Raw genomic sequence first — 12886 nt, forward strand, 5'->3', positions numbered from 1 at the left:
TCCTTCAATCAGACCTGGCACGGATCCCAAACACTCGAGCAGTACTCAAGAACAGGTCGCACCAGTGACCTACATGCGATCTCCTTTACAGGTGAACCACACTTTTCTAGAATTCTCCCAATAAACTAAAATCGACAATTCGACTTGCCCTCCGCCCCCCCCCCCCCCACACCTCCCCCACAATCCTCACGTGCTCATATCGCTTTGCAACGTTACGCCCAGATATTTAAACGACGTGACTGTGTCAAGCAGGACACTGCTAATGCTGTCTGAAGGAAGGAGGTTAGTATTTAACATCCCGTCTACAGCGAGATTATTAGAGACGGAGCTCAAGCTCGGATTAAGGAGCATGGAGAAGGAAATCAGCCGTGCCGTATGAAAGGAACCATCCTGTTACTTGCCTTAAGCGTTTAGGGAAATCACGGAAAACGTAAATCAGAATGGTCAGAACACGGGTTTGAACCGTCGTCCTCACGAATGCGAGTCCAGTGTGCTAACCACAACGATACCTCACTCGGTATGCTGTCCGAACATTACGCTTTTGTTTTTCCTATTCATCCGCATTAAGTTAAATTTTTCTACGATTAGAGCTAGCCACCGTGCTTCACCCCAACTAGAAATCTTGCCTAACTCATCTCGTATCTTCCTACAGCTACCCAACTTCGAAACCTTACCGTACACCACAGCATCGTCAGCAAATAGCAGCAGATTGGTCCACCCTGTCATTTACGTATATAAAGAATAATAGCGGTTCTACCACACTTCGCTGAGGCATTCCTGACGATAGCCTTCCGGAGATCTAAAAATATGTGATCTGCCTGTTGGCCTTCATCCATAGCTCGTAGTATATCACGTCAGAAAATGGCTAGCTGAGTTTCACATGAGCGACGCTTTCGAAAACCATGCTGTTCCTGGACATAAGCTTATCGACCTCAAGAAAAATTATTATATTCGATCTGAGAATATGCTCAAGGATTCTGATGTCAGGGATATTGGTCTGCAATTTTGCCGGTCTGTTCGTTTGCCGTTCTTATATACAGGATTCATATACGCTTTTTACCAGTCGCTTGGGACCAGTGGCGGATACAGAAAAACCTCAAGGAGGGGGCGCTAAGGATATCTTGAGCTACCTTTACTTTTACCGTAATAAAAAAATAAGCAAGTCACATGCAAAGTTTAAGGAAGTTTTATTTAAACTGATAATACACGTGTACAAGACAATGCCATCTTATGATATAAAAATGTTACAGTTGTGATTCTATTCCTTCATTGATGATTTCTATGGGCCTATACTTCCTGGCAAATTGGTTAATTACATCGTCCGTAGGTCAATCAATGTCAGGATGAGTGTTCAACAGAACTACGCCATTAAGTCCATTCTCCTTCGTTGTCGACGTCAGCCCTGTCTTTCTTTGTACGCCGCAATGTTGAAACACTTCTTTCTACTGTAGCAATAGACGCAGGTAGACAAGCTAATATTTTGTACCATCGTGAGCAAAGTAGGATAGTCAGATCTAGGACAAACAGACAACACTTGCATAACAGAATCACGATCATTAACGGCGTTTATGCTCATTTGCTTGTATTGAAGATTCTTTCCCATTAGTCCCTTTTTAATCACTGAAACACGTATGTAACATAGCAGCGATGGCGAGGCATTGTAGCATCTGTGACCAGAGAGTATGCGCTTGACCGCGCGAGTGTTGCGAGCGGTTCTCAGTCTGTCAGTCAGTCGTTGCGAGTCTGTAGCTCTGTCTAGTTGAGGGCAGTACTCGTCGAGTTGTGCAGTACTCAGTTAGTAGTCGTTGAGAGCAGTTCAGTGGTAGTCGTCGTGGAGTACGCTAGTAGTCGTCATGCAGAGCAGTCTGTGGGCAACACTGGTCAAGATGCTGAATGAGGTATATTGTTAATTAAGGTAATCATCAGATAATGTAAAGTTTATTTATTGTAATTAGTTTCCAACAAGTGCCCCAATAATAATTTTGATTTCAAAAGCAATTTTACAAAAAAAAATTTATTTAATTGAAGTTCCACTTCCCTTAAACAAAAGTCTCAGTTAAATTAAAAAAAAAAGGAATATTATTATTTGCAATGCAGTTCCTCCAAGCTGTGCGCAAGAATAAGAGCAGAAATGTGACTAGCAGATACAATGAGGTAAGAATTTAATTTCTGATTTGCAGAGGGCCAAAGACCGATATTTCGGTTTAATTGAATTATCATTATCACTGAAGTTTCATTAGTACTGAATTGTTTTTCATTATTTTGCGGAAGCTTACACAGAGTCAGATTGCGAATTTTGTTTAATGGTCATTGTCATTGAATTTATTTGCTGGGGGATTACGTTAGGTTGTATTCTTGTTAACATTCAAATTATTGTCCGGTCAACATTTTTGTGGGAAGGTTTCACTTGGTCCCATTTTTATTAAATATTTTCTTTTAAATTTTTGTGGGGAGGTTACACTTGGCGACACCCAGTCCAGGATCGTATTTCGTTGAGATTCTTTTGAACAACAGTCAGATATCTGCTCTTATTTGCTTAGATATAATTAGGATTTGGCGCAACGCTTTTATTAACTTGTGACTTTCTTTCTACAGGTCAACGGCAATTCGTTGCTCTGTTGTATTTGTGTGTTGCTTTTGCATTTGTGCTTATTGTTTTGTGAATATTGTAAAAATGCCGCGAAAGACTGTGAATAGTGTATCGCGAGGTATTATGAACGAAATTACCGGCATAAATGACTTTACCGATAGTAATTGTGACACGCAGTGTAATGATGACAATCCTGCGTTCACTAACAATCAGTGTATTCCAACCACTAATGATGACTTTTGTCTTAATGATGAACGAACGAACTCAATTGTCTCGTCTGTTAATTTGACGACAATTGATGATGCGGAGCGGTCTATAGTAATGAGCGCTGCCCAGCGGAACACACCCGGTTTGGAAAATTCAAGTAACGTTCAGACGAATTCTTCTAATGAAAATGAACAGGATACACAAAGTACGACGGATTTATTTAATTCCGAAATAGTGAGTGACAGTGTAGGTCCGAATGATAATCCTTTTGGTAAATTGCAGAATGACCAAATGGTCGCACAAAGCGCGACAATTCCAGGTACACAATCAAACAGCACAGATAATGGAGTAGGTAATGTTACTTTGGAACAATTTATGGCAATAATGCTACAGTTTAGGAACGAACAGAATGAAAAACTAGACAGACTTAGTGAACAGTACAAACAGCGGAAGGAAATGATGAATAATTATTTCAAACAACTTAATGGAAGTTTCGACAACCATTACAAACAGGTAAGTGAAACAATTAATGAAAGTTTCAAACTAACGAGCGAAAAACTAGACAACCTTAACGAACAGAGCATACAAGTTAGTGAACAGAATACAGCTGTTACCGTGCAATGCCAGGACATTAGAGAGCAATTACGTGTGGATACTGAGGATTGTGCTAAAAACAGTAATAAAGAAGTTGGCACTGTTGCACAAGAAGTGAGTAGCACACGTGTAGGCACAATAGAATCACATAAAGACAAAATTAATGCAGTCACTGAACAATGCCGTAAAAACACAGTACAGATAAGCGACGAGTTTAATTTAGAGTCAGCGGAAGTTTCACACACTCCGAATACGGAAGTTGACGAGAAATTTGCACGGCACAACAACCAAATTGACGAAAGTATTACAGTAACAGAATTAACAATTATTTCAGTCACCAATACGTCACAGAATCCGCCACGTTGCGAGCATTTGTCAGACTCGCGCAACGCGTATAATATGAGCAATTTACAGAGACTACGCGAATTAAAATCCGAAAAGCTACGCGACTTAAAATCTGAAAAGCTACGCAACTTGAAATCCGAAATGACACAGAAAAACAGATTCACACACAAACCCGAACGTGTTTTCAAATTCAATGACGAGAACGTAGATTACGAGCAATTTTTATCCGCCAGAAAATGTAAAGAATTTAATAATGACAGCGTACAGGTACACGCTTTGAACTGTATGCGACAATTTATTTTTGTACTTTCACCGCTATTACCTGTAACGCAGAAACTAGCTTTGAACTGGATACGACAATTTGCTCTTGAATTTTTACCAACATTTCGTGTAATGCAAAAACTTGAATTAGTATGGATACAGCAATTTATTTCTGAATTTTTACCGGCATTGCCTGTAAGGCAAAAGCTGAAAAGTATTTGTAGCGCGTAATTAACCTCAGGGGATTCATTACGCTTTAATGAATATGTGCCGTAGCGAGCATAGGGCCCCGAGCTGTAGTAGTGCTGTTTCATCTTTAGTTTTCTGCACTGCTGCCTTCTCTTCTACTATACTTTATATCTATCAAAACCGCTCTTTAACTATTGCTCTATCTAGAATTAAGAAACGTAGTAATAAGAAAACCGGATAAGACAAGTATATACCGAAAGTGACAATTTTCATTAGGCACTCCACAACTACCAGCGTAATTTTAATAACTGACAAAATTTTAATCATCAGTACGTGTAAAATTATCAGCAACAGTAAACATATTTTGGTAACAATAGACATTTTTCACCACAACAGCATGAAAGTCAACCGCTTTGCATACCTAACCAACAATGCAGTCTACAAGGTCAACCAAGCTTTAATGTTTCGCCGCGTGCACGTATAGTCCCAGCTACAACAAATAGTAGCGCACGGCAGCAAGGAAATAACTATGTATAGAAAAAACAGTATTTCAATCTCTATCGCAATGCGCCGTATGGAAATGACTATCACGACATACGTAAAATTAATTAGCACAATTTTCAGCGTACATTCAATAACACGTCAGATAGAATATGATTAAATACAGTACAGGTTGCATATTCCAATAATGTAAGCAATACTTTTGACACGCAGAATTTTGTTCATGAGAATGTTATTGGAAACACGCTTTGTTGAATACACCACTTTTATCGCACCCAGATCTTACCAGAAATTTTTCCATTGCTACAGACAGTTCTAACACCGCTTTAGGCGTACACATTTTCCAGGAAATTGAAGAAGATGGTTCTACAGTAATTAAAAACATCGCATTTGCAAGCCGCATTCTATCACCTGCTGAACGTAATTATTCCGTTACTGAACTTGAAACATTATGTGTTGTTTGGGCTTTTACGAGATTTCGGCACTTTCTTTATGGAAGACACACTACAGTTTACACAGACCACAGAGCGATACAATTTTTACTTCCAGCTAAATTCACTCACGACAGGTTAAGCAGATGGAAACTTTACTTGCAAGAATTTAATTTCACAATTGTTCACATTCCCGGCACACAAAATGTTGTAGCAGACGCATTATCCCGTTCTCTTTGCAACAATCAACAAGACATCGCAACCAACTTCTGTAAAGCAAATTTCAGCGTAATGTACATCCAACAAGTTGCATTTGAAAATTTTATTTCGTCGTCATTACAGGACATAGCAAAAGAGCAAAGTAAAGACAATGTGTGGAAAGAAATTAAACACCTTTGGCAAGATAGGAATAATGTTACGATTAGAAACCATTACACTGTACGCAATGACATTCTGTTTCGCCGTTCTCATCCTGACAGCAACAATTGGTTATTATGCATCCCTGACGAACTTGTTAACAAATTAATCTGGTACACTCATTTAAGTTACGCACATTACGGAGCACGAAAATGTTTTCTTATACTGAGACAGAACTGTTATTTTAACAACATGGAGAAACGTATACGACGAGTTTTAGCGTCTTGTAAAATTTGCCAGAAAGCTAAGTCAGACACAACGTCACATATTCCTCCATTATATCCGATTGTACCTGTTAAATTAAGACATATGGCCGCAGTAGATATTTTTGGTCCGATTCCGAGAACTAACAGAGGTTTTTGCTACATCTTTGTCGCTGTTGAGCTCACTTCGAAATTTGTTACTTTCACTCCGTTACGCAAAGCTACTGCTAAAACTGTTTCGAAAGCATTTGTAAAACATTTTCTATTTCATGTAGGGCATGTGATGAGAGTAATTTCTGACAATGGATCTCAATTTCGTAGTAGCATATGGACACGCATGTTACGAGCCAGAAACATTTCTCCGATCTATATATCCAAGTACCACGCTTCTTCGAACCCCTGTGAACGGTTAATGAAAGAAATTGGTAAGCTGTGCCGAATATACTGCCACAAAAGACATATTGATTGGGATACACACATACACTCATTACAGGATGTAATTAACTCCATTCCAAATGAATCCACTATGCTATCTCCGTCTGTTATACTGAAAAACGTTGAACCACCAAACAAAATTAAAGAATTAATAAATTTCCCTACATCTTGTCGCTTACGACACCACGAAATAATTGACATTGCGCTGAACAACATCAAACGTGCCGCAGAGCGCCGGAGAAGACAGCAAAAACAGGTTTGTACACGCCGCGACTTTCACGTTGGACAGAAAATATTAGTACGTACACACTATTTATCCAGCAAATTAAAAGGTAAGTGCAGTAAATTTGAACTTCTATACGCAGGTCCATATCGGATTCGCAGCATCCCTCACCCCAATGTTGTACACGTCGAAACTTTGAGAACCAGAAAATCGAAAGGCAATCACCATATCTCAAACATAAGCCGTTTATTGAATGAAATCACTTTATGATGTAACATGCTATGATGCCATTTACTAATGCCATTATTTCACCTGACTAATTACTGATGATTATCGTATTTTTTCTTGGCAAGTGCCCGGCAAGGTAAGGTTAGCAGGTCGCTTTTCTTGTCGTTACACATCAGACCATGCACATTTTCCACTTTTTATGTACGATTGTATTCCAGTTTTGTCTATATGCACTGTGAAATAGTTAAGGTATAACACACACCAGTCGACTTTGACATTTTTTTGGCCTTATGACATCTCAACATCGTGACTTTTACATTTTTGCTGCTACATTGTGATATTCTCTGTACATTTTGGCTTTGAACACTGTCAATGTCTTTGACATATTACGTTGTCTGTCATGTTATGCTGTATGGTTAATTGTGTCACCATAAACCAGTCATTATTTAGTGGGTATATGATTTAAATGCAAGACGTTAATCTCTGTTCATCAATTTCAGAAAGAAATGATGCGTGTAAGAAATAAATTCAACAGAAATGGGAATTTCACCTACGGAATAAACGATAGAAGATGCAATAACTTTATGAGGAAGAGTAAATGGATCAGGATTAACAAGCATTAACAAGAATATACTATACTCATCGTAGAATAGCAGTCTTAACTAATTTTTTCTTTCAGAATACAAAGTGATTGATGCAGGCTGTCAGACAGAACTACACATCTTAGTTTTAGTGATGAAATATGTTAGAGATAAGGAATAGTTGTATAATGAGTAATGAAGTGATATTTTTGCAGATGATAATGAATACTGATGAATAATGATGAAGAATATGCTATTATGAATAATGAAGTTTTTTCTTTACAGGTGATGATAATAATGAAGTTATGATAATATGGATAATGAAGTGATTGATAATGAAGTTTTTTCTTTACAGATGAGGATAATGTTGAAGTTATGTATTTATGCTACGTAGTTATTTAAGTATTTGTTGCAGTTTGTTTTGACAGCAGGTGTTATATTGCATAGTAGGATGACGGAAAGTTTTGGAAAGGACAGCTATGGAACACATGTTTATACACATTTCACTACTTGTTAATTCGAAGTTCACTACTTTTCAGCATAGTGTGCGTTTCTTCTTTCAGGTCAATAATCCATTTTGTATTTTTTCCAGGAGAAGTTTTTCATGATACATACTAAACCTATTACTTATTATACCTGTTCTAGTACTTGCATTTATTTTTTTTTACCCATTTGTGTCTATCATTTATACATGTGATCACATTACTGCCTTGTTTCACAATCTTGCTACAGCTGACTCATGACGAATGACGTTACACATTTTTCATTTACAGGAACAACCCAGAACCAATTTTTTTCTTTTTCTCTTCTTGCTTTCCCTTATAATAACTCCACTGTTTATTGTAATGAGACTACTTATAATGTGTATGATTATTAATGCTATGACTGTAATTAGCTGATTTTTAATAACGACTTCATAATGATCTGAATGTCACTCAATGAATTGTTATTACTTCTTAATGATCTGAATAATACTGAATGAGGAACTATGTTTTATACTATTCGATACTTGATGGCCACTGAGTGCCAATAATTAATGTCACTCAATGAATTATGTTGTTAATTATGCTATTAATTAGCTCTTGTTTTCAATGTTGATACTTTGTAACTGGAAAAGAATACGATTATTTAATAATGCTTTGTAACTAGGAAAAGAAGGTTACTGATTCTATGTAAAACAATTAATGAACATTTTTCTGTAATACTACATACTTGGTACAGAAATGTTCAATCACTGGGCTATGAATGCCCCAAACTACTAATGAAGACTGTAATTGTCAATATTATGTGACTTAATGTCCTTCACCTCATGAGCTAACTACCCTGAATTACTGCAATGTCCATTTGTCCTATCTATCCTAGTGATCATGGAGCACTATCTTTGGTTTTGCACTAATTCTACGTTGGTGTGCCTTGTAAAAGCGTGGTGTTGACACGACATGCTGTCCACCACCATGAGCGATGAAGACGTTATTATGGTCCCACTGTTTGGTGTACCTAATGTACTGCCAAAATGAGAACATGAAATATTACTACGAGAGTTCAGTGTCTTGGCTACACTGATGAATTCTGATGGGAAAAGAACTGCAAATTGTGTCACTTGGTGTTGTACATCTGTCGAAAGATATGGACTTTCAGAACAGCTGTGTGCAATCTAAAGTGCTACAACCATGATGCAATCCTTCCCTTTCCTATCCTAATTCTTGTCACATAGTGAAAATAATTTTTTGCTAACATTATTTATGTTCATGACTATACATATTTTTGATTCGCTGAACTCCAGTGCGGGTACAGTTATGTCACTTGTCGATATGATTTTTGCCATTATGTTTATTTATTGCAAAAATACCTAAGACATTTTTTCAATTTGTTCTCAAGTACAGTATGTGCACTCTTGTCTTTTATATTGTATATACATTTTTTACTATTTTTTTTTAATGATATGTTCTGAACTACAGTGCATGTGCACTTATGTTAGGTGTTAATATGTTTTCTACTGAACTTCAGTGCCTGTGCCCTTTTCTCATTTTTCAATATGATTTGTACTATTCTGTATATTCAATACTTCAATGCGTATGCACTTATGTCATTTGTTACTAATTGTATATACATTTCATCATTTACTGATATGTTCTCAACTGCAGTGCATGTGCACTCATGTCACTTGTCAACATAATATTTTTTGCCAGTCTATTTATTTGTTCTGAATATGCTAAAGAATTTTTTCAGTGCCTGTGCACTTTGTTATCTGTCAAATAATTTGTATATACATTTTTCTGATTTGCTACTATGTTTTGTACTCACATTTTGTCTTTGTCTGATATATTTTGTACTTAGTGGGTGTGCACAACATTTAATTCATGTACTACATCTAAATATTCTGTAAGTTGTAGAAGTTTGTTAATTAAAGAAAAATTTTGCCGCACTTGGCAAGTCCAAATGACTCACCATCGCTGCCAAATTTTTGCCCCCCCAGTGGAGGGTTATGAAACACGTATGTAACATAGCAGCGATGGCGAGGCATTGTAGCATCTGTGACCAGAGAGTATGCGCTTGACCGCGCGAGTGTTGCGAGCGGTTCTCAGTCTGTCAGTCAGTCGTTGCGAGTCTGTAGCTCTGTCTAGTTGAGGGCAGTACTCGTCGAGTTGTGCAGTACTCAGTTAGTAGTCGTTGAGAGCAGTTCAGTGGTAGTCGTCGTGGAGTACGCTAGTAGTCGTCATGCAGAGCAGTCTGTGGGCAACACTGGTCAAGATGCTGAATGAGGTATATTGTTAATTAAGGTAATCATCAGATAATGTAAAGTTTATTTATTGTAATTAGTTTCCAACAAGTGCCCCAATAATAATTTTGATTTCAAAAGCAATTTTACAAAAAAAAATTTATTTAATTGAAGTTCCACTTCCCTTAAACAAAAGTCTCAGTTAAATTAAAAAAAAAAGGAATATTATTATTTGCAATGCAGTTCCTCCAAGCTGTGCGCAAGAATAAGAGCAGAAATGTGACTAGCAGATACAATGAGGTAAGAATTTAATTTCTGATTTGCAGAGGGCCAAAGACCGATATTTCGGTTTAATTGAATTATCATTATCACTGAAGTTTCATTAGTACTGAATTGTTTTTCATTATTTTGCGGAAGCTTACACAGAGTCAGATTGCGAATTTTGTTTAATGGTCATTGTCATTGAATTTATTTGCTGGGGGATTACGTTAGGTTGTATTCTTGTTAACATTCAAATTATTGTCCGGTCAACATTTTTGTGGGAAGGTTTCACTTGGTCCCATTTTTATTAAATATTTTCTTTTAAATTTTTGTGGGGAGGTTACATCACAAAGAGTGATTCTTCTTCAAAGAATGGTAGTTCAATTAAGGGCTGATTCAATTTATGTGCCAGATCATTACCGTCATGTTTCAGTAGTTGTTAGGTCAAAAGTATCTTGAATTTTAAATGATAAATATTTTCTTCAGCAAAACGTTCTCTCATGTCATTCGTAACATGACCCAGTGTTGGAATAAAAACAGTTTTTTCCGATATATCATAGCATCATCATTACGATCGCAGTTTATAGGAATCCTCTCGAAAGTCACTATTACCGGATATATATGCATCAGTACTTTCCCATAGCTAACTATCATTACGAGTAAGGTATGGGAAACTATTGTTACGAGTCTCGTAACAATATTTTTACTGTGAAATAACCATAAATTACTATCATTAATACGCCGCGGGGAATGGCCGCTTCGTTTGAGGCGCCACGTATCGGATTGCGCGGCCCCTCCCGCCGGAGGTTCGAGTACTCCCTCGGGCTGTGTGTGTTGTTCTTGGCATAAATTAGTTTGTGTGTTAGTGTAGGGACCTATGATCTGAGCAGTATGGCCCCTTACGAATTCGCACACACTTGACCATTTATTATTAATACTTCACAATCATCTGATCACTCTCACTCTTGACTAATCTTCACACTTGCACTTGCTATAGTTAGGACTTTTTACTTATTCATTCTTCAGTCTTAATATTTCTGCTTCTGAATGTAAACTAGCTTTCCTATTCAGCGAATAGTCCGTATTTATAACGCTACGTATCGAAGGTTCTCTGTACAAGAAAACAGTAGAAAATTAGCGACTTTTCTCGAACAAATGAGAGACAAAATAACGTATCGAGATCGCTAGAATGACCGCGAATTTTCTCATAGGTATGTGTTAGCGATGTGTGTGGCAGACAGAAACGTATAAAATACGATGACGAGGACGCGCGTGCTATATAGGATAATACAACTACTCGATAACTCGAATCAGGAGTCGACTGACAAAAGAAACGAACAGCGTGTGTGCTGACTGACGGGGACGGCGGGGGTGGCAATTAGGGCGGCCCCGTCACTGCTTGGGACTTTGCACTGGGCTAGAGATTCACGATGCTTCTCCATCCGCATGCAATGACGCCACTGGCAAAGGATGACACGGTGGTCGGTCAGGTCCAAACGGTCCATCTAGGGTCAGAACACGGAACCTTACTCTTCATTTTATACTATTAAGATTCCAAAGCTCACACTTGCTTTCCCAAGAGAAACAAAACAAAACTGCGATCCTAATCGTATACGAAAACCCATGTTCTGTCAGTCGTACAGAAAATCGCCTCAAGTATAAACGGCCGAAGCCAGATGGAATCGCAGAAGAGCGCACGCCACTCACCTCTGGGCAGCTGCGTTGTGGAGGCGGTGCAGCAGGCCGACTGTTCAGTCACTGCCCCACGACCGCCACTGTTCTGGTGGGTCGCTGCCGCCTTACGTCATCCGTTACGTCACAGCACCGGTGCCCCCGTCCGCGGAGCAGCGCGTCCACTGCCCGTGTGTGGCGACAGGCGAAAGCCTTGCCAGAGCAGATCTGGGGTCAAGGATCGTGGCGTGGTAGCAGGCGAGGGACGGGCGAGCGACGCTCAGTTGTGCCAGGGCTGGTAGTTAATCCAACATGACAGCAGTTTCAGGCGGTATCCACGGTCAAGTGAGCAGGTATTAAGAAAAAGTGATTCGTACTGTGAGAGACGTCGAGGAGTTCTTAGAAACGAGAATAGAGTGAATCGGGAGAAAGTAATCGAGATATGGTGTCTATTCGCCGGTGTAGCTTCACTGAGTCAAGAGAGACTTCAGTGTGCACTCAGTGTCCCGATGCTTCCTCGAGGCCAAGTTCAAAATGGTTCAAATGGCTCTGAGCACTATGGGACTTAACATCTACGGTCATCAGTCCCCTAGAACTTAGAACTACTTAAACCTAACTAACCTAAGGTCACCACACAACACCCAGCCATCACGAGGCAGAGAAAATCCCTCACCCCGCCGGGAATCGAACCCGGGAACCCGGGCGTGGGAACCGAGAACGCTACCGCACGACCACGAGATGCGGGCCGAGGCCAAGTCTCGAGAGGCAAGCGGTATGTGCACTTATGTATTTTTCGTCTTTGGGAGCAAAAAAATTGCGGTATGTAATAAAATTTATGCTTTAAAATAGTCGCAAATGTGAGACTTGAGTTTCTCCAGGTGTAAAAAAATGGCTCTAAACACTATGGGGCTTAACTTCTAAGGTCATCAGTCCCCTAGAACTTAGAACTACTTAAACCTAACGACATCACACAACACCCAGCCATCACGAGGCAGAGAAAATCCCTCACCCCGCCGGGAATCGAACCCGG

The 12886-nt window shown here is 38.9% G+C and overlaps 1 protein-coding gene across 1 annotated transcript in view; it reads right to left on the minus strand.

The window, feature by feature from the left end:
* The window catches only part of LOC126191088 (UDP-glucosyltransferase 2-like), a 136510-nt gene extending 124491 nt beyond the window's left edge, over positions 1-12019 (minus strand). The window contains exon 1 of the mRNA XM_049931814.1: positions 11893-12019. The gene's annotated coding sequence lies outside the window, so the exon portion shown is untranslated. The remainder of the gene's footprint in view (positions 1-11892) is intronic.
* Positions 12020-12886: the final 867 nt, after the last annotated feature.

This window comes from Schistocerca cancellata, chromosome 6 (genome assembly GCF_023864275.1).
Source record: "Schistocerca cancellata isolate TAMUIC-IGC-003103 chromosome 6, iqSchCanc2.1, whole genome shotgun sequence".
NCBI classification, from domain to species: Eukaryota; Metazoa; Arthropoda; class Insecta; order Orthoptera; family Acrididae; genus Schistocerca; species Schistocerca cancellata.